The sequence below is a fragment of the Antechinus flavipes genome, chromosome 1 (assembly GCF_016432865.1).
Source record: "Antechinus flavipes isolate AdamAnt ecotype Samford, QLD, Australia chromosome 1, AdamAnt_v2, whole genome shotgun sequence".
Lineage (NCBI taxonomy): Eukaryota > Metazoa > Chordata > Mammalia > Dasyuromorphia > Dasyuridae > Antechinus > Antechinus flavipes.
This window is the reverse complement of record NC_067398.1, coordinates 679255250-679275029: the sequence shown is the minus strand read 5'-3', so window position 1 is coordinate 679275029 and position 19780 is coordinate 679255250. Positions and strand designations below refer to the sequence as shown.

At 42.4% G+C, this 19780-nt stretch overlaps 1 protein-coding gene across 1 annotated transcript in view; it reads right to left on the bottom strand.

Moving 5' to 3' along the window:
- LOC127545294 (ceramide synthase 4-like) overlaps positions 1 to 18869 on the bottom strand; it is a 54071-nt gene extending 35202 nt beyond the window's left edge. The window contains exon 1 of the mRNA XM_051972467.1: positions 18030 to 18869. The gene's annotated coding sequence lies outside the window, so the exon portion shown is untranslated. The remainder of the gene's footprint in view (positions 1 to 18029) is intronic.
- Positions 18870 to 19780: the final 911 nt, after the last annotated feature.

Genomic DNA, 19780 nt, shown 5'->3' with positions numbered 1-19780 from the left:
GCTCCTCAAGAAGGAGGCAATTCGAAAGGGCAATTCCCTCTACCTCCCAATCTGGCAACACTTTATCTTTCTATCTTTATCACTCATCATTTTTGCTCCACATGAATGGTTTCAACCCAGCAGGACTCATACTTCTCTTCTATGACTCTGCCCTAATCTCTTTTTGGAATGCCTTCTCTACCATCTCTGTTTAATAAAATCCTTGAAAAGCAGAGCACCTACCAGGTTATCATCATCATCCATCATGCTAACCTCCCTTTAAAGCGGTAGTAAGTACATTAGATTTTCAACTGCTGACATACTGGACTACCTCATAAAGGGGAATGAGCTGAACCCTGCTTTATTGACTGTCTTGCTAGGCTTTGGGTTGAGCATCTATGTGTACTTCATGACTCATGGGTGGGATTGTAGGGAAATATAAGGTCTCTTAACTTTTTACCTGTAACCCCTTGGCTTAGATGGGTGTTTCAAGGCTGCAAGGTGACAAAAATGCTAAGGAGGAGCATTGACTCAGAATCCTGCCTCCTCATTTTGCCAAGTGTGACTTTGAGCAAATCATTTACTTTCTCCCATTTATAGTTTCTTTATTAAATTTCTTAATAAGAGGGACATGACAGTATCCCTATAATCTGTGCTAGTCAGACTCTGGGTTCTGATAATTTTATAGATACTGATGAGCCACAACATAACCAGGATTATGAAGGACCTGAAACACATGCCGCAGGAGACAAACTGTAAAACTACAAACAATTAACTTGGAGAAGACTTGGTATAAATGAGTCACGATAGTTTTCTTCAGGTAATTATAGAGCTGTCATGGAAAAGACATTAGACGTGTCACCAAACCTGTTTGTTTCAGTTTCCTCAACTGTAAAATGAGTAGGAGAAGGAAATAGCAAACTACTCCGGTATCTTTGACAAGAAAACCCCAAATGAGTCCATGGAGAGTCAATCAGAACTGAAAATGACTAAACAATAACATAGAAAAAAGGATGAGACTTACTTTGTTTGGCTCTAGAATAAGATAGGAAGTTGCCCAGAGATAAATTTTGATTTGGTGTTAGGAGAAACTTAATTGACAAAGGTAGCTGTCCAGCAGTAAAAAGGGCTGACTCCGGTTGGTCCACCTCATTGGAGGTCTTTCTAGCTGAGTAACCCAGGGAGAACCATTTAATAACTTGGCAGAAAGAATTCTCTTTTAGGTATGGGTTTTATTAGATCATCTCTGAGATCATGGGAGTCTATCCTTTAAGTCCCAACTCTTAATTCAACTTCTTTCTGGAAGCCTTCCATAATTATAAAGCTGGAGATGATTTTTCTCCTCTGTGCTCACTTTGTCAGTAATTGTCCATGGAACCATGTTGTAATGGTAGCTATAGATGCCCATATCTTCTCTCTTCTTAGACCATAGACTTGTTGGTAGCATTTAGAGCTTGGACAGGACTTTGGAGTTCATCTAGTTCAACTCCTTAATTTTGGAAATGAAGAAAACTGAGGTCCAAAGGAGGGAAGGGACTTGTTCAAGATCATACAGTTTCAAAACTGAGGTTTTAACCCAGATCTTATACTCTAACCCCAGAGTTATTTTTCTTCAACCGCCCTTTCTTGTTGAATTAATCAATCAACAAACATTTTTTAAAGTGAACACTATAAACCTGACAGTGTCCTAGGTCTGGAGATACAAAAAATGAAACAATGTCTGTTCTAAAGGAGCTCATATTTTCTCTGACAATAATTTTCCTCTCCCACCCTCTTTGAATACTATCATAGAAGGGAAGGACTTTAGAGGTTATATAGATCAGAGTCATAATAGAATTGTAGAACTTGGAGGTGAGCAATATGAAAGGTAGCCTTCAAACGATTTTAAAAGATAAATTTAGTTGCAGGTGGGAGAGATCTTGAGCCATTAGCCTCTAAGAGGGAATATTATTCTAAAGGCCCATTGCTGGAGGATACTGGAAGGAGAGGTTCATTTGTGGTGAAGCTACTGAGGATTGGGAGGAAAGTGATAACTTTTCTATTTTAACTAATTATTTTTGTTGACTAAGGGCTAAAACTAATTGTATCTACCACTTATTACTATCTGTGTGACTGACTAAATCACATAAGCTTTGGGTGCCTCAGTCCCATTTTTATTGGTAGAACTGAACTTCTGGGGTCAGTTTTAAATTCATATTTCTATAGTACAAGTGTTGTCAGCATCATCTAAATTTTAGCACCAGGGACAGAGGTCCAAATACTCATCCCTGTTATAATAATATAATTATGATAATTGCTGGCATTTACAGAGCATTTTTAAGGTTTTATTATTTGCAAGATAATCAGATGTGTTACCTCATCCAATATTCATAGTAATCTCCTACTGGACTATGTTCTAGTCTAATCCTCATTTTACAAGATGAGGAAGCTGAGGCCCAGCGAAGTTCACCAAATCGTCAGAGGATGTAAACTTAAGAAATATCAATGCCAGTATTTGAAACCAGTCCCTCTGACTCAGACCCTAGCCTTCTTTTTTATATTACTTTTCATCTGCCACTGACACCTTGCCTTTGCTTCTTCTATTCCCTTAATTAGACTGTGTGTCCTTCCATCTTCCCTTTTTTAGATCCTTTCCTTTTCCAAGGTCCACTCAAGATGGACATTCCTTCCCCCTCAACCTTTGATTTGTGCCTCTCCTAGGAATAATTGTAGCTCTTGTTTCTGGAATATTTTTCAAGTTGAAAGGCATCTTCCCCACAACAACCTTACGAGGTAGTGTTAGGATGATTAGTCCTATTTTATCAAAGGTCAAACTGAGGCTTTGTCCAGTGTCAACACTCTAGCTAGTATTTTACTGTGCTATGATTCCTCTTCTTGTAGTAGGTGATCTCAGTCAAAACCTGATAAATAATAACTCTCCTAGGCTGTTATCCAGGAATGAGAGAAATCATTCACTTAAGAAATGAGACTCAACCACCTGATTAGCTTGCCTACCACAGGAAAGACTGAAACAATGATGACATTCAACTTGTGTATCTATAGCACTTTTAAGTTTAATCACATCAACCTTGGTGGGACTTTCCTCATTTTACAGGTGGGAAAATTAAGATTCAGAATGAAGAAAATCAGTCATTTTCTTAGTATAAGGGCTGGGATTTGAATCCAATTCTCCCAATTTCAAAATGTTTATGCTACTTTATTCTACTGCCTATCATATTCTACATTGTATTGACATAACTGGTGCATCCTTTCTTCCCCCTCATTTGGCGATAAACTATGTGAGGGTGGGGACCAACTGCTATTCATCTCTTTTGTCTCTTGGCTAGCCTTATCTCAGAACAAACCAAGACTCCTCTTGGGACTATCTCATGAAGGCAGCTAGATGGTAGAGGTCCTGGAACCAGAAAGACTCATTTCCCCAAGTTCAAATCTCACCTCAAATACTTGCTAGCTGGACAAGTCATTTCCTCCTGTTTGCCTCAGTTTCCTCATCTATAAATTGAGCTGGAGAAGGAAATGGCAAACCACTTCAGTATTTTTTTTGCTAAGAAATTCCCAAGTGGGGGTCACAAGGAGTCTAAAATAATTGAACAAAACTATGTCAGGAAGGTTGTTACCATATTGGCCCCAAAGACTATAGATTTGGAGGGGGCTTAACTTATTCTTAGGAACTTATTTGGCTATTTCATGCTCCTGTTCTGAAACTCTACATAGCTTCCTATGTCTCTACAAAAGATATAATCATCCTGATATTGAAGTCTATCTATAATCTGACTCCAGCTTGCCTTTCCACCTGTAAATCATATCATACGTCTTCCTGTACTCTAAATTCCAGGCAAACAAGACTCTGAACTGCTGCTATTCCCCGAAGTCAGCATTCCATTGACCACCTCTGTACAAGTGACCCCTCACACCCAGAATGCATTCACTTATAATCTCTTCCTCTCAGGATCCTTTTCTTCCTGGAAGGCTCAGGCATTATATACCCCTCATGAAGATGTCTTTGACTTTTGTAGTCACTAATGATCTCTTCTCCCTTAAATTATCTTTTTAAAAAATTTATTTATCTGTAGGCCTATTGTTAATTCCCTGCCTGCATCATTCAGTAGATTGTTAGCTCCTTGAAGGAAGGAAGGAAATGTTTTTCTTTTATCTTGGTGTCTCCAGTATCTAGTCTAGGATTTTATTCTTCTAAAGTGGGTACTAAATACATGCTTAAGATATTAATTAATCCTAACCTTACCAATAGAGAAACTGAGGTTTGGACAGGGAGAGTGATATGTCATTGTGAGCATCAAAGTCAAAATTGGAATCTAGAGGGGACAGCTAGATGTCACAGTGGATAGAGCATCAGCCCTGAAGTCAGGAGGACCTGAGTTCAAATCTGGTCTTAGACACTTAACATTGCCTAGCTGTGGGACCTTGGGCAAATCACCTGATCTCAATTGCCTCAGCCAAAAAAAAAAATTGGAATCTAAAGCCTCAGACTCAAAATCTTGGGCTTTTTGTTTTAGATTATAATATCAATATTGGAGTGAGTCAAACCTGTCCTGGGCCACAAAGGCAGAGACCTAATATGCCAGTGCAAACTCTAATTATTTATATAGCAAAGCACTTTACAAACATTATCTCATTCTCTCTACTGCTAAAAGGACACAGGGAATCTCACTGAAGATCTCCATATTATACCAGCTTCCTTTTCAATCTCCAGAGATAGCCCATTCTGCTTTTGAACAGTTCAAATTGTTAAGATGTTTTTCCTGACATCAAGCAGTGATCTCTGGGTCCTGGCTAGCCTCTGCACTTGTTAGTAGAAAGCTCCAAAGTTCTCTAAATTCTCAAGATAGAGGACTGGATGAGGGACATACATATTAAGGTAACTTCAAGAATGTCCTCTCTTAGCAGGGCCCTTCTGAGTTAGATCTGTGCTTTCTGTGAGCCAGAAATCTTTCTCTCTGAATGGAGGGAACCTGTAGTTCACTTCAGCTCTAAATTAGGGAAAACATCCTAACAAATGGAACCATCCCACATTGGAATTAGCTTTCTTGCTGGGCAGTGAACTCCCTGACACCAGAAGTCTTCAAGTGGATGGCCATTTGTCAGAAATGCTGTCCAAACCTACACAAAAATTGATCATATATTAGGACATAAAGACCTCAAAATTAAATGCAGGAAGGCAGAAATAGTAAATGCTTTCTTTTCAGATCACAATGCAATAAAAACTCCATTCAACAAAAAGTTAGGTGTAAATAGACTAAAAAGTAATTGGAAACTAAATAATCTCATCTTAAAGAATGATTGGGTAAAACAGCAAATTATAGACACAATTAATAATTTCACTCAAGAAGGAAAAAAACAGACTTAAACAGAAATGCTGTCAAGAAGGTTCCTCCTTGGAGGCATCCAGGAGGCATAGTGAAAAGAGCCTTTAACTAGAAGTCAGGAGAACTCAAGCTTAAATCCAACCTCAGACATTAACTACCTATGTGCCCCCATTTTACCTGTTTGCTTTAAACCACTGGAGAAGGAAATGGCAAACCATTCTAGTATCTTTGCCAAGAAAACTCCACAGACAGTATGGTTTACGAGGTCAATGAAGATTTAAACAATTGACAAAAAAACAACAGAACAATGGATAGACTGGAAGAGGTACCTCATAAAGTTTTTCACTCAGCACTCACATTGTATGATTTCGCGATCCAAAGATTTTGCCCATCTAACATATACAGGACATAATCCTCTCACTGCAACTGAAAGGTTGGTTCACTCCACCCTGCATCTGTGGCTCTGCCTAGGGAACAAGATCTCTGACCCCTTCCCTCTCCCCAGCTCATCATTGTTGTTGTTTAGTCGATTAGCATGTCCAGCTCTTTGTGACCTCATTTGGGCTTCTTTTCTTGGCAAAGGCACTGGAATGATTTGCCATTTCCTTTTCCACGTTTATTTATTTATTTATTTTTAATGTGGGGGGAGGCAGCTTGGGTTAGGAGTCTTGCCCAAGGTCACACAGCTAGTAAGTGTCTAAGGCTGAATTTGAACTCAGGTCCTATTGACTCCAGGACTAGTGCTCCAACCTGCTGTATCACCTAGCTATCCCTTTCTCCAGTTCATTTTACAGATGAAAGAAACTGAAATAGGTATAAGTGACTTGCCCGGAGTCATACAACTAGTGTCTGAGGCTGAATTTGAACTCCAAACCTAGCACTTTATCCACTGTACCTGTGATATAAATCATCACATTTTAAAATTGTCATTAAATGAAAAATAAATGAATTAAGATTTAATTATTTCAGCCATGTTTAATTTTTCATGACCCCATTTGGGCGTTTTCTTGGCAAAGATACTGGAGGAGTTTGCTGTTTCCTTCTCCAGCTCATTTTAGAGATGAGGAAACTGAGGTAAACAGGGTTAGGTCACTTGTCTAGCATCACACACTTATTATTTATGTGTCTGTAGGCAAGTTACAATAACTCTGGACCTCCAGATCTTCAGCTGTAGAATGGAGATATTCATCCATATGGGAACTTCTTAGGGTCTGAGCCAGATTTGAAATTTTAAAAATCCGTTTTTTTCTAAATTCCAGGCCAGATACTCTATTCAATGAACCTCTGACCTTCCTCTAAACCCATCAACATGGTTCCAACCCATGCCTTGACACCCTTCTTCAGGCTTCTCTGCCCTCTGCCTGTAGGATGAAATATCAAATTCCTCCCAGCACCTTCCTTTAGAGGGCAGAAGTTAGATTTTTTGGGCTCACTCCACTCTGTTTCTGCTGTTCTTGGTTTTAATTCCACAGAGCAAGATGCCCTCCATTCCCTACTTGATTTCCTGCCTTTTTTTTTTTTTCTTTTATGTCTCTCTTCATTAGATTGTAAGCTTTTTGATAGCAGGGGCTGCCTTTTTATTAATTGTATTCCCAGGCTTAGTGCCTTGCACATTGTGGGTGCCTAATGAATTGTGATTGGATTAAATTGTGGGAAGGGCTGAGATTAATATCCCCATTTTATTAATGAGAAAAATGAGCCTGAGTTAAGTGTTTTCCCTAAATTGAAAGTCTCCAGGAATAGTTCAGATTCTGATCGAAAGAAACTTCAGATCCTTATGGGAGATTTGGACAGAGGATAGAGTGCCAGACCTGGAACCAAGAGAACCCAAGTTCAAATTCAGCTTCAGATACTTACTAGTTGTGTGATCCTAAGCAAATGACTTACTCCTGCCTTGCCAAAAATCTCCCCAAAAAAAGGAAAAAAAAAAAAAAAAGCCGGATCCCTCTATTGGGATGTTACAGAAGAGAGGTCTAACACATGGATGACATGAATTCTCAGTTCTCATCTAGCTTTGGGAATCTGTGTCTTGAGGGAATGAAACAATGAGTTTCATGAAGGAGGATTGCAGGAGATGAGCAATGGATTAGGAGTCAGTCTTGAAAACTAGGTTAAATTAAGTAAATAAAGATGATCACATTTGGATTTTAGGATCATGCAAGATATCCAGGAGGAGGGAGGCAGAGAAGCCAGACAAGAAAACCTGGACTGGGGTAAGGATTGTCTGGGATTGGGAATAATCAATAATAGAACTCCGAGGAATCAGTGAACGTCTCTGGATTTCTGAGAATTCAAGTAAAAAGAAAAAAAAAAAAACCTCTTTAGATGAAAAGATCCCAAGGACCAGCCTGGAAGCAATCCCTATAGCTAGCATCCCAGAGGAGGGAGTCCCACAGAGAATAACCATCTCTACCTGCTGCTGCACCTACAGAGTGTAGAGGACTGGGGAAGGAAACTGAGGCAGCTTCTCCAACAAGGATGGGCTGCTGAGTAAAGTAAAAGTGATCCAGACCTTACAGACAGGTAATTATGTTCTCCAGGGGTTTATGATAACTAAATGGGAATACTAGTCCCCTCCTAAAACAATCATCAGTAATCCCAAGCCAGTGGGCAGGGTCTATTAACCTATAAAAAAAGAATGATTTTTATATTTTTAAATGCAACAAAACTTGGGAGAGAATGTGAAAGTTGTAGCCACACCTAAACCACACCTGTATAATCAGTACAGAATCCAACTCTCCCATTGTAATGGAAGTCTGGGATGATTTCCCCCTTTTTTGTCTTCCTATCCCCAGAGGCAAACCCAGTGCTTGCCCTTAGTAGGAACTCAACAAAGGCTAGTCTGCTTGATTGTGTTAGGAAAGAATTCAGGCCTGTAACAAATGCTCAGGACAAAAAGGTCCCTTTTTTGAAGCTGTGTAGGGAGTTAGAAGAGCAAAGTCAGATCTAGCCCACGGTTTGGGAATATAAAAGGAGAATTTCTGACTATAGGGAGAAACAAGTGAAGTACTGTGTTCCATGCTGGGCACTAAATTTTAGGAAAACCATTTATAGGCTGGAGAGTGACAAAAGGAGGGCACTGGGGAGAGGAGGGCCTCCGTCTAAGCCACATGACAAGGAGCTGAAGAAAATGGAGGGGGTGGGAGAGAGGGAGGATAATTGAGATCTTTGAAAATAGGATGGGATATTAGATTCTACATATCTTCCGAGGGCAGATTTTAGAGATAAAGGGTGAAAACCACCAAAAAGTCAACTAAGGCTTGGGAAAAAACTCTCCTGATAATTAGGTTTGGAAAAGTGGAATGGCTTTCTTTGGGAAGTAGAGAGTTCTTCCAATTCAAGGAAAGGCTTGGATGAGCTCTGGACAAATATGTCAGACAGAGGATTTGTTGTTCATGTATGGGTTTGATGCGGGAAAGATTCCTTTCTAGATTCCCATCCTCTCCTAGTTAATAATGTAAATTGCCCTTTAACTCACAAATCCTGGTCCCTTTGAATTCCAATAGAAGATCTGACCTGTTCCCAGCCCCACCAGGATCTGAGCCAACTTTGGGGCTACACCCGAAAGCCCCTCGAGCTAAGTCTCCTATTATAAAAAGGCCATGCTGGGAACCCCTCTTTACAGAGATTCCAAACATTGCTGCCATGTGAGGACCCTCTGTCCACTGGACCCTCTGTCCAGTGCCCTCCTTATCTCTACTTTCGCCTATACTTTAACTTTGCGTACCCAATAATAAACTTCTTTTATCAATCTAGCTCTCTGGGCCAATAAATGCTTTTATTGGGAACTCGCACCGCTACTAGACCCTTTGCGCCGAATCTGTACCCTAAACCTGCCACTAGGCCTTAACCCTAATTTCATTTAGGTACCCCAAAGCTAGACCTCAACAGGTTGACCTAGAAACCTATGGATTTTCTTTGTGTCTCTGCATGCAAATTTTTCATTAATTTTAAACTGAAATACAAAATGAGAAAAGGAAAAAAAAAAGAACATTTCTACATATAAAGCATAATAAGATTCGATACATAACCAAAAAATTTCCATTTCAAGAACCTGTATTATTACATAGCTGGCCTTTCAAATTCAAACGCTGAAATTTTGTGAAAAATGGAAATGGAAATGTTCAACCACTATTTCTTTTTAATATAATTTTGCTATTCTGGATAATACTATGGACTTCCCTAGAATCTGTTTGTTTTTTTCATAGGAAGGATAATAATATTCATACTATCTGCCCTATAGCACTGCTTAAATCATAAATCAAAGTTCTTATTAGGATGCCTGGATTTCTAGAAAGGAATTTGGCAAATTTTATATCTTGTGGACAACAGAGAAATGTGGGTTAGAACACCATCATATTATATAGATTTGGAACTACTTGAATGAGCCCCAAAGAGTGATGATGAATGAAATGAAGTCACCGAGGAGGGAGGTCTCAAATAAGAGTTTCTTGAGATCTATCCTTATCTCTGAGTCAACATTCTTATCAATAATTTGGGTTAAGATGTGTGTGTGTGTGTGTGTGTATTATAGTGGGATATCTTGAATAAATTCATGCAGATCAAAGCAACCAGAACATATTTAAGAAAGGCCAATGTATCCAGAGGAAGGTGACAGTTGATGAGGGAGGCCTGGAGATGGAGGTACACAAAAATCAATTGGAAGAACTTGGGATGTTTAATCTAGAGAAAAGAAGGCTCAGAAGGGTCACAATGCTGCCTTTAAATATATAACAGATTATTCTAGGTCAGAGAAAGTGAGGTTTGCTCCTGTGCTTCATTGGTCAGTCCTGGAAAACTCCTACAGCTGTCTGTGTTGGGGAAGGAGGTGTGTGTCTCAATGCCTTGAGTGTCAGCTCAAGGACCACCTTGCTCTGGGGCTGGTCAGCCAGGTAATCTCCAGCAGAGTGTTTGGCCTCTAAGACCATTCTCCAAAGCTCAAATCAGGTACACCAGAAACTATGGGAAGGCAGAGGCCCCTGGTTATTTGTGCTCTCTCCCTTCTCAAATTATCTTGCTCATCTATTCCTGTGCTGTATACCCCAATAACACACTAGCTCCCTCAGAACTTGATGTCTTTTTAATTTGATTTTTTCCAGTCTAGCATGATCTTGCATCGTTTTGTACATCACGGGTTGTTGAACTGGACTGAGTGGATGTCTCATAGACGAATGTGAACTTTCATTTCCTCTCCCAACAGGTGGCCCCCAGCAGGCATTTGCTGAGGGATGGGAGAAGGAAGGGGAGGTGGAACACAGTTGGGAGAAGGGGAAGAGGGGAGAGAGGCCACTGGCAAATCAGGGTTCTTCAGCTGTTTTTCCCCAGGGAACTAAGGAAGACCTAGGAATCAGGATCTCTGTTTCTCAGTATCCCCTCTGACGTCTCTTTTGCCTCCCTACTTGGACCTAGCTTGGGAGCTTAGAAACTATAGAGTATTCTGATCAGGAGCTCAGGAGATCAGGCTGGAGCTTGGAAACAGGCCTGTGGGGCCCACATAGGCAAAGAAGGGAAGGCTGGCTGCTTAGCATTTCTATCTGTCCTCACTATACAGGAAAACTCCAGGGCCACCCCTTATCTCAGCCTTGGATGGCCCTCATCCCCCAACTCAGGGTATATCTCAAAATGCCTCTGGGCCTTTCTTGTTAGGAACAGCCAAACAACAAAACAACAGCTCACATTTCCCATGATATAGGAGCTAGGCAAAGATTATAACAGTATTATGGGAGTTAAGAGCTGGAAAGCACTTTACAAATGGGAGAAATTGATGTTCAACCACTGTGTTTAGTGAACTGTCCAGTTTCACATAGCTTCAAATCTAGTACTGCTTTCTTCCCTCGATTTTTCTTTCCATTTTTACAGGTTAAAAAAAAAAAAAAGGCTCTGGGGAAGAAAAATGACTTTATATAGCCAGCATTTATAGGTTTGCAAAATACTTTACAAATATCTCACTCGATTCTCACAATCACAACCCTGGGAGGTGCTATTAATATACCCATTTCACAGTTAAAGAAACTGAAAGTAGAAAAATATGCACAGAATCTCACAGTTAAGGAGTATCTGAGGTCAGATTTGAAAAATCTTCCTGACTCTAGAGCCAGAGCTCTGTCATTCCAACATCTAGATGCTTCTAACAGTCAACTGCCTTAACTTCCCCAAGCATAAGCTAGCAAATGGTTGGGAAAGAATTAGACCCAAGGCTCCAGGTTTCATTTCCACTCCCATTTTTACCATACCACACTGCGTTTCAGAAGCAACTAGAAACCACATTCTTCCCAGTGCCTAATTAATGTCAGCTCAGATTTTTCATCTTCCAACCTCCTCTATATCCTTCGGTTTTCTCCTGACTACTGTGAAAAGAGAACCAGATCTGGCTTCAGAGAACCTATCTTTGAAGCAAAGAGACCAGACTCTGTTACATCCCAATGGCAAACATATGGACCCCTCTTTATGCTTCAATTTCCTCCTTTGTAAAATGAGGAGATTGGATTTGATGAACCTTAAAATCCTTCCCAATTTAAAGCCCAAGAGCTGTGACCTTGTATAGACTCTCCTCCCAGAAGTCCTTTCGGATGATCTGTATCATACCCTGAATTTTTGCCTGGAGAGAATGCTGAGCTCACTGTCAGGAAGATATGATTTCAGATTTTTGCCCCAAGATACTGATTTTCATACGCAGAATGATGTTCTATCTCTCCATCTCTGTGGCTATCTCCCATTCCTAAACTATATACTTTGGCTCCATAACTACATCTTAGATTCCCCAGCTTTCTTAAAGGCTGACTTAAATTTCTCCTTCTATTTGAAACCTTTCCTGATTCTATTTTGTATAAAGCTATTTATCTATAAATACATACACATATATATATATACATATATGCTCATGTGTATGTGCATATATGTGTATATATGTATATATATGTACATATATATATATATGTATTGTCTCTCTCAATAGACTACAAACTCCTTGAAGGCAGGAATTATTTCATTTTTGTCTCCATATCCCCAAGGACTAGCATAGTGCCTTTTAAATAGGGGCTTTATATCTTCCATCACCCACAATTTCTTCATCTATAAAACAGGGAAGAATAACTAGCAATTATCTGTTAGGATAGTTTCAAATATCAAAGGAGATAACGGTGGAGAATACAATTCGCAAACCTTAAAAGAAAAAGTGCTTCAGTTATAATTATGATTATTTATGGCCTCAATTTATACTAGGCTGCTCCTTATTGTCAGGTCATTTTTATAGATGAGCATTGTGGGGAGAGAGGCACCAATTCAAGAAAGACAGCATTCATAGGTGTTTTAGACCCAGTTTTATTCGGTTCTAGTCACCTGACTGGGGCTGGTTTCCTCCCTTCCTCAAAGCTGCAACTTTTCTGCTATTGCAGATGTGTCTCCAGCTAGTCTCAAGGAATCTCAGAATTTTCAAGGTAGAGGAAACCTCAGATGTCAGCTAGTCCAATGATCACACTACAAATAATCATCTAGGATGTGTCAAATGTTAGGGGAACCTACAGGGGAAAGTCTGAGTTGATTCCACTTACAAAGATCTCATGATTAGTCAAGTTTTCCTGATATTAAAACTATATATACCTAAATACATCACTGTTATTCCTAGTTCTGCCCCCTGGGACTAAATAGAACAAGATGGATCCCTTTTTTACATTTTACATTTTAAATATCTTGAGCTTTGTCTTCTCTGGGCTAAATATTCCTAATCTCTTTTCATCCATCATCCTATGACATGGCCCTTTACCATCCTGGCCCCCCAAACCAACTCCAGATGAGTTATGATCTGAGCAGAAAAAAGACCAGAACATCCAGATTTTTGGAAGTGTGCCTATCTTAATGAAGTCTGAGATCATATAATAACTAGAGCCAATGGCTAGCATTTATTTATGTAAGTACTTTGCAAATATAATCTAATTTGATCCTCACAGTGCTGCTATTATTCTCATTTTAAAGCTGAAGAAACTGAAGTAGACAGAGGCTGAGAGACTTGATCTGCTAGTAATTTGAACTTGGGTCTTCCTGACACCAGAACCAGTGCTCTACTTGCCACATCACACACTTCCCACATATTGAGTTTGTGGTTCACTAAAACTGCCAGGTATTTCCCACGAAAGCTGCTGTCTAAACAGCCATTCCTCCCTCATCTTGTACTTATGAAGTTCCCTTTTTTGATATCACGAGTAAGATTTTGCAATTAGCCATCTCGAATGTCATTTTATTAATATTGCTGAATAATCTCACTTCTCATAATCTTGATGAATCCTAAAGTTGTCTTCTGGTGTGTTAGTTATCCCTCCCTGGTTTTATGCCATCGGAAGATTTGATGAAAAGATTTGATTTCTTTTATACAAGTCACTAATAACAGATCTCTGGTACAGAAGAAGCCCGGGTATAGACTTTTCTCCTTTCCTACGCCCCTTAAGCAAATCAGAACTGGCAATTAGTCTGTAATTTAAAATCTTAAAAGTTGTCTGGGCATTTAGAGATTAAGTGATTAAGAAATGATAGGATTACTGATTTAAAACTAGAAGGAATTTAAAGGTCTTTAAGTCTAATCTATTCATTATATAGGTGAGGAGACCCAGGCTTTGAGAAAGAGTGAAAGTGAGTGACTTGCCTAGGGTGATATAGCTTGTATTTGTCTCAGGGAGGATTTGAAGGTAGATCTTCTGGCTCTAGGAAGAGAAATCATTTTGTCTCAGGCTTGACTTGTTCTTGATAAAGGTGAAGCAGTGCTCTGTAATCACAGTTTCCTTTCTTTAGATGCTTACTAACCATCTCTTTAATGATCCATTCTAGAATTTTCCCAGGAATGGAAATCTAGCTCAGTGACATATAATTTGCAGACTCTCTCTCTCTTTCTTTTTTTTTTTTCTTTTAAAAAATCGGGTCATTTGCCTTTTCCCAGCCTGGTGGGTGGCAGAGCTCCCATTTTCCTCTTTCAAATACCAGTTTGCTGTGGCTTGGCAACCAACATCTAGTTCTTTTTAGTGCCCTAAGAACCCAGAAGTTTCCTGCTTTTATCCTCTATCTCTCCCCAGGAAGAGTGATTTATCTTTTACCCTAAGCTCCCAGGGGAAGCCACGAGGAATCAGAGAGCTGACCCAGCATTACTCTAACCACTGAACCCTGGGAGACCTTCCTTGGCTCAAGGGGTAGGAAAGGAGATATCAGGAGGGGCAAGGCTTTGATTTAAGGGTTACTGGAGAACCCCCACCTAGATGTGACTATGAGGAATCACTTCCTTCCCCAAGAGGGCATGTATAGTGCAAAAAGCCCTGGATTCCAATTTTGGCTCAGCTAAACAAGATAACCAACCATTCTTGCTCTCTTGGTCCCAGATCCCCCAAATTACAAACGCGACATAATTATACTAATGGTCTCATAAGATTATTTTTTGAAATATAAAGAAACAGGAGCTATCATTATTATTCTCCACCAATTTTACCCAGTCTCCATTCATTCAACATTAATTATTAAGTGCCAGCTAGATATTTAAAACAATAATGTAGCTCTGCCTTCAAAAAGCTTATATTCCATGGGGGATGGAGTTGCTTGGGGTGGGGAGAATGACATACCCAGGAGGATGACTCATATATAGATGAATAGAATTCAAAGAATTCAGAAAGGAGAGGATGTTGTTGGAATTTGGAATAGAATTGAAGTCATCTGATATTTAGACAATAGTCCATAAAGAGCACCATGGCCACCAGCAAAGAATGTTTGAAAGGCTGTCATATGGAAGATGGATCAGCCTTGTTCTGCATGGCTTCAACTTACTATCAGAGCTGTCCAAAGCAAAATGGGTAGTCTTGGGAGGGAGTGGGTCATCTCCCTATCTTTAATAATATAATATATAATGTTTAATGATAATAACAACAATAATGTTTATATAATAAAATGTCACATTGATATAATGCTTTAAGGTTTGCAAAGCACTTATTTCAAATTATCCTCACATTAATTCTGAGAGGAGCCTATGATTATCCCCATTTCACTGAGGGGAAAACCAAGGCTGAGAAAAGTAGTATCATTTGCCCAGGATCAAACAGCTAGTACGTGAGTGACGCAGGGTTCCAAATTAGAATTTCCTGAATTCTAGTCCAGTTATCTAGCTAACCACTTGCTTCAATAGTTTTCATGCAAAGGCTAGATGATTGATTGTTTATAGAGGTAATTCCTATTTGGGAACTATTTGTTTAGAAGATTTTTTCTGCAAAGAAAAAAAGCTCTGGATTTGGAGTTCAAAAGATCTCATCGCTCAATCCTGGTTAGGGTCTTCTGTGGGGTTCAGCCAAAAGAACTATGAAATTGGAGGTACAGTCTCCAATATCCATCCAGTTATAATTCCAAAATAAGAAAGTAGCTCACCGAAAAAGGTAGCCTAGCAGCAACAAGTCATTCATAAATTAAATTAGGGAGAAGTTTTTAAAATTCATTTCACGTGGAATAGGAACTCCCAAAGGACAGGGACTGTATAGTTTCAGTTTGGTCTTTGTCTTACCACAAAGCCCTTCCTAGAATGGTGAGTGGATGGTACAGACTTAATTACTAAAATCTCTACCAGTCTGGGCTATATTTGGAGAAAAGGACTGAAGCCGAGAGCTTCCAGATCACTTGTCTAGCCAGTTTTTCTGATTCTTACTACCAAACGTGTCGACAAGTTTTTTTTGTTTTTTTGTTTTTTTTTTTTCTGTCAGCAACTTCTTCCAAAAATAATAAACTGATTTTCTTTCAAAATTTAGGACTTCAGTGATGGATGAATCTCGCTCCCCAGAAGCACTGGATAAATTATGGGCCCAGTCAGGAAAAGAATTCCAGACAATTCCAAAAGGGCTTATCTGACCTATTCTTTAAGGATTGGACTATCTTTGTTTTTACATCCTGATGAACCAGAGGCTTCCTTTGTTCAGATACCTATTCTGGCAATTTGAAGGGGATACAATTTTTGACTCTTTTCTAACGAATAGCTCCTCTTAATTGGGCTGTTGACCAATTTTTGTTGTATATCTCCAGGTTTGCTAGCTTTGGCTAGTCACTGCATTCCATGACATTCTGAAATACCTCTTGGAATCTTGTTATTTCACTGACTTCACTGACTTCACTGACTTCAGTACAGTGGGAGAAGTATTGGCTTTACAGTCAGAAGGCCTGGGTTAAAATCCTGATTCTTGTGACTTTGGACAAGCTGACTGTCCTTCTGGGCCAGTTTCCTCACTGTAGAATGAAGATGACAACTAAAATTCATTCCAGCTGTGAATCTATGATTCTATAAAGATAGAGTGTGATGGGAATGAAGAAGAGATGTGGGCAAAGTGTTTTAGGAAAATCTGAGAAAGTAGGCTCCTCTTTGAGATCAAGGAAGAAGGCTAGGGCTTGAGATGGGAGATTCCTGCAGCTGTACCAGGTTTCATCTTCTCATTTAGGTATGAAGATGGACAACTCATTGGAACTATAGGAGACCTGTGTTAAATTCTGGCTCTAACATTCACTTGATAGCTGTATGACCCAGGAAATATCAGTTTCTGAGCCTTGGTTACATCATCTATAAAACAGGAATACTTGTATGACTTGTCTCTTAGGGTTGTTGAGAGGAAAGTGCTTTGTAATCCTTAGAGAAATCAGTCTGGTTATAATTATCATGTAAAGGAATGGGAGTACCCAGGAAAGTCTTGCCTGAGTCACTGGGGATAGAGAGGTTGAGGTGGGAGGAGGGATTCTGGATGGACTTGAAGGCATCAACTGACTAGACTCACTTCTATGGGCCTGAATGAGATGTAAGATGAGTCACAGCCCAGCACTGCCTGAGATTTCTCCTGCCAGGAACTCAAGCCCAGGCCTGGTGAAAGGAGAGCTCGGTGTGAGCAGTGCTCTAGCAACCCTAAGTGTAGCCACCCCCAACCCCCCTTTAAATTTACATAAGTCCTATAAAAAGGGTGCAAGAACCGGTCCAGCCTGGGTGCTTTCCCCAGGCCTCCTCAAACCCCTTCCCCCAAAAGTAGCAGCAGCTCCCACCTGGTCGGCAGACATCGGCTTCAGGTCTGTCCGATTGAACAAGCTCCTGCCTCAGAGGCTAGGTGGGGAGCCGAGTCCCATGCCCCTCCCTGATTCCTTCTACAAGTGGGAAATTCTCCAGGAATTTTGCCAGATTCAGGTTAGGTTTGTGAACTGGGATCAAACTCAGGCCAATTATTTTTCCGGGGAGTGTGTGTGCTTGAGAAGCACATAGTGCTGAGTGACACGGGGAGTGTGTGTGTATGTATGTGTGTGTGTAAAAGCTGAGGATACTGGAGTTCTGTGGGATACCTGACATGTGTGCAAGGCTGAGAGGGAAGCGTGTGAACAATTTACGTGGGGGTGAATTTGATATCGGCGCAGTGATAGGGGAGTGTGTGTGTGTATGGGGATGTGTTGGGAATGTGTACGAGGCTCAGGACGAGGGGTTATATGATGGGAATGAGAGTCATCCGGGAGCCACAAGAAGGGCGAACAGGGTGTGTGTGTTTGTGTGTTTGTGCCGTGGTGAGGAGAGGCCGTTAAGGGCCCTTTGAGACCCTCTGTGGCTAGGCAGCAAGGGCCTACTGGAGGCACGTGGGGCTGAGGCTGGAGAGGGACAGGTCCGACTGAGTGGGTGGGGAACAGTCACGAAGGATGGGGGTTGGTAATCCCGGCGGGCGGGGGTAGAGGGAGTGGGGAGGCAGTGCTTACCTGCAGCTGCGGCACAGACAGACAGACAGCTGTTGGGACAGACGCTCCCTAGGCAGCCGGGCTTAGGTGGTGGTTTCCGAGTCCCTACAGCCGAGGCAGACGTGGCTGCCCTGGATGCTCCCTAGCCTAGGCAGCGACGGGACGGGTCATCGGACACGCGCCTCCCCTCCCCTCCCGCCCCCGGCAGTCAGGACTCTGTTCCAAGACAGGGAAGGAGGGGCTAGGGCGGGACCTGGCCTGAGGACGGGGGGAGCTTGGAGAAAAGAGAGGGGAGGGAGGGAGAATCGGTGTTACTGGAAGGCAGGGGGAAGGGCTAGGAACTCGCGATGGGGCTGGGGGTTCTGGGTAACCGAATCTTGGACCCAATGAGGAAGAGGGAGACCTAGAGGGGACTCTGGAGGTGGCAGGGCCCTGGATGACAGAGGAGGAGGCTCAGAGGAGCTGAGAGGGGGGTAGTCAGGGAAGGCGGGGGCGCAGGGAGCGGGCGGGGGCGTCGGGATTGGGTAGGATGGTGGGAGCCGGATGGGGGTGGAGGGTCGCGACGGGCTGATGGGGTAAGAAAGAACCTAGATGGGGTTCAGGGTGTGATGGAGCTTGGAAGGGGGGGCGTTGGAATGGTAATAGGGGATGGCCCCTCGGAGAGCCCTGCGAGGCTCGGGCGGTGGCTGGGAGCGGGGGAGGCACGCGAAGCTGAGGCAGCGGGAGCAGGTGCTGGAGGAGGAAGGGGGGGCGGGGGAAAGGGAGGGGGAGCCGGCCCGGGGTCCGTAGGAGGTGGCGCTCGAGCCTCCGGGAGCTCGGGGCCAGAGCTTCGCTGTAGACTAGCTTCGGCCCCGCCCCGTCCCGCCCAGTCCCTCCCCGTCCGGCCCGGCCCCGGGGCCGCCTCCACTCACATCGCTGGGCGGGATGCTGGCAGAGAGCCTTGCCCGGAGGCCCCCCATTCTTTGCCCGCCCTCTCCGGCTTCCAGGGCTCCTCCCGCAGCTTCCGGGAGCCTGGAGCCTGCCTTACCCCTCCTCCACCTACCCGGCCTCCCCGAAATCACCTCTATCCCCTTACCCTCCACAAGGGATCCCCTCTCCTCCATCCCTACATACACCAAAAGAAATAACGGGGGCCCACCGGCGGGCCCCTCAGCTCCTGAGTCCCGGTCCACAGACAAAGCGCAATATGCCACATCGCCCTCCCACCTGTGCAGCGCCTCTCCAGACCCAAGCTCCCGGCCCCTTTCGAGCTGCCCCTCTCGTGCTTCCCCGCTCCTGCCCATACATTCACAAGGTTAGGTGCCTCCGCGCGCACACCCTCACATTGACAGCCCGTTTGGCGCAGGCCCGATCTCTCCTATCTTCCTTTTCTTATCGTTCTTTGAACTTTGGAATGAGTGTCTGAAGCCAGCAAACTACTGTCTGCCTCCGTTGTTTACAAACCCGACACAGAACCGCTGTTTGGTCTGTGTGTCACTCCCTCTCCCCACCCCCACCACGTCCCCATTTTTGGCAGGTGCGTGATCCTGACATTTGGCTTGTGCCCGCCCCAATCCCAGGTTTCTGCCGGCCTCGGTCCAATAACACAGTGCACACGGTAGCAGGTATAAAATAAAAGTTGTGTTAAATTGAACGGAAAAGAGCCGATCCCTTGTGGAGCCCTACTGTGTGCTGGGTTTCCAGACGGGCAGGGAAAAGGCAGAGCTGAAGCATATCTGTCCCTGACTCGTAGATCCCCAATGAAAAACGAGCCAACAGGTGGAGATAAAAGG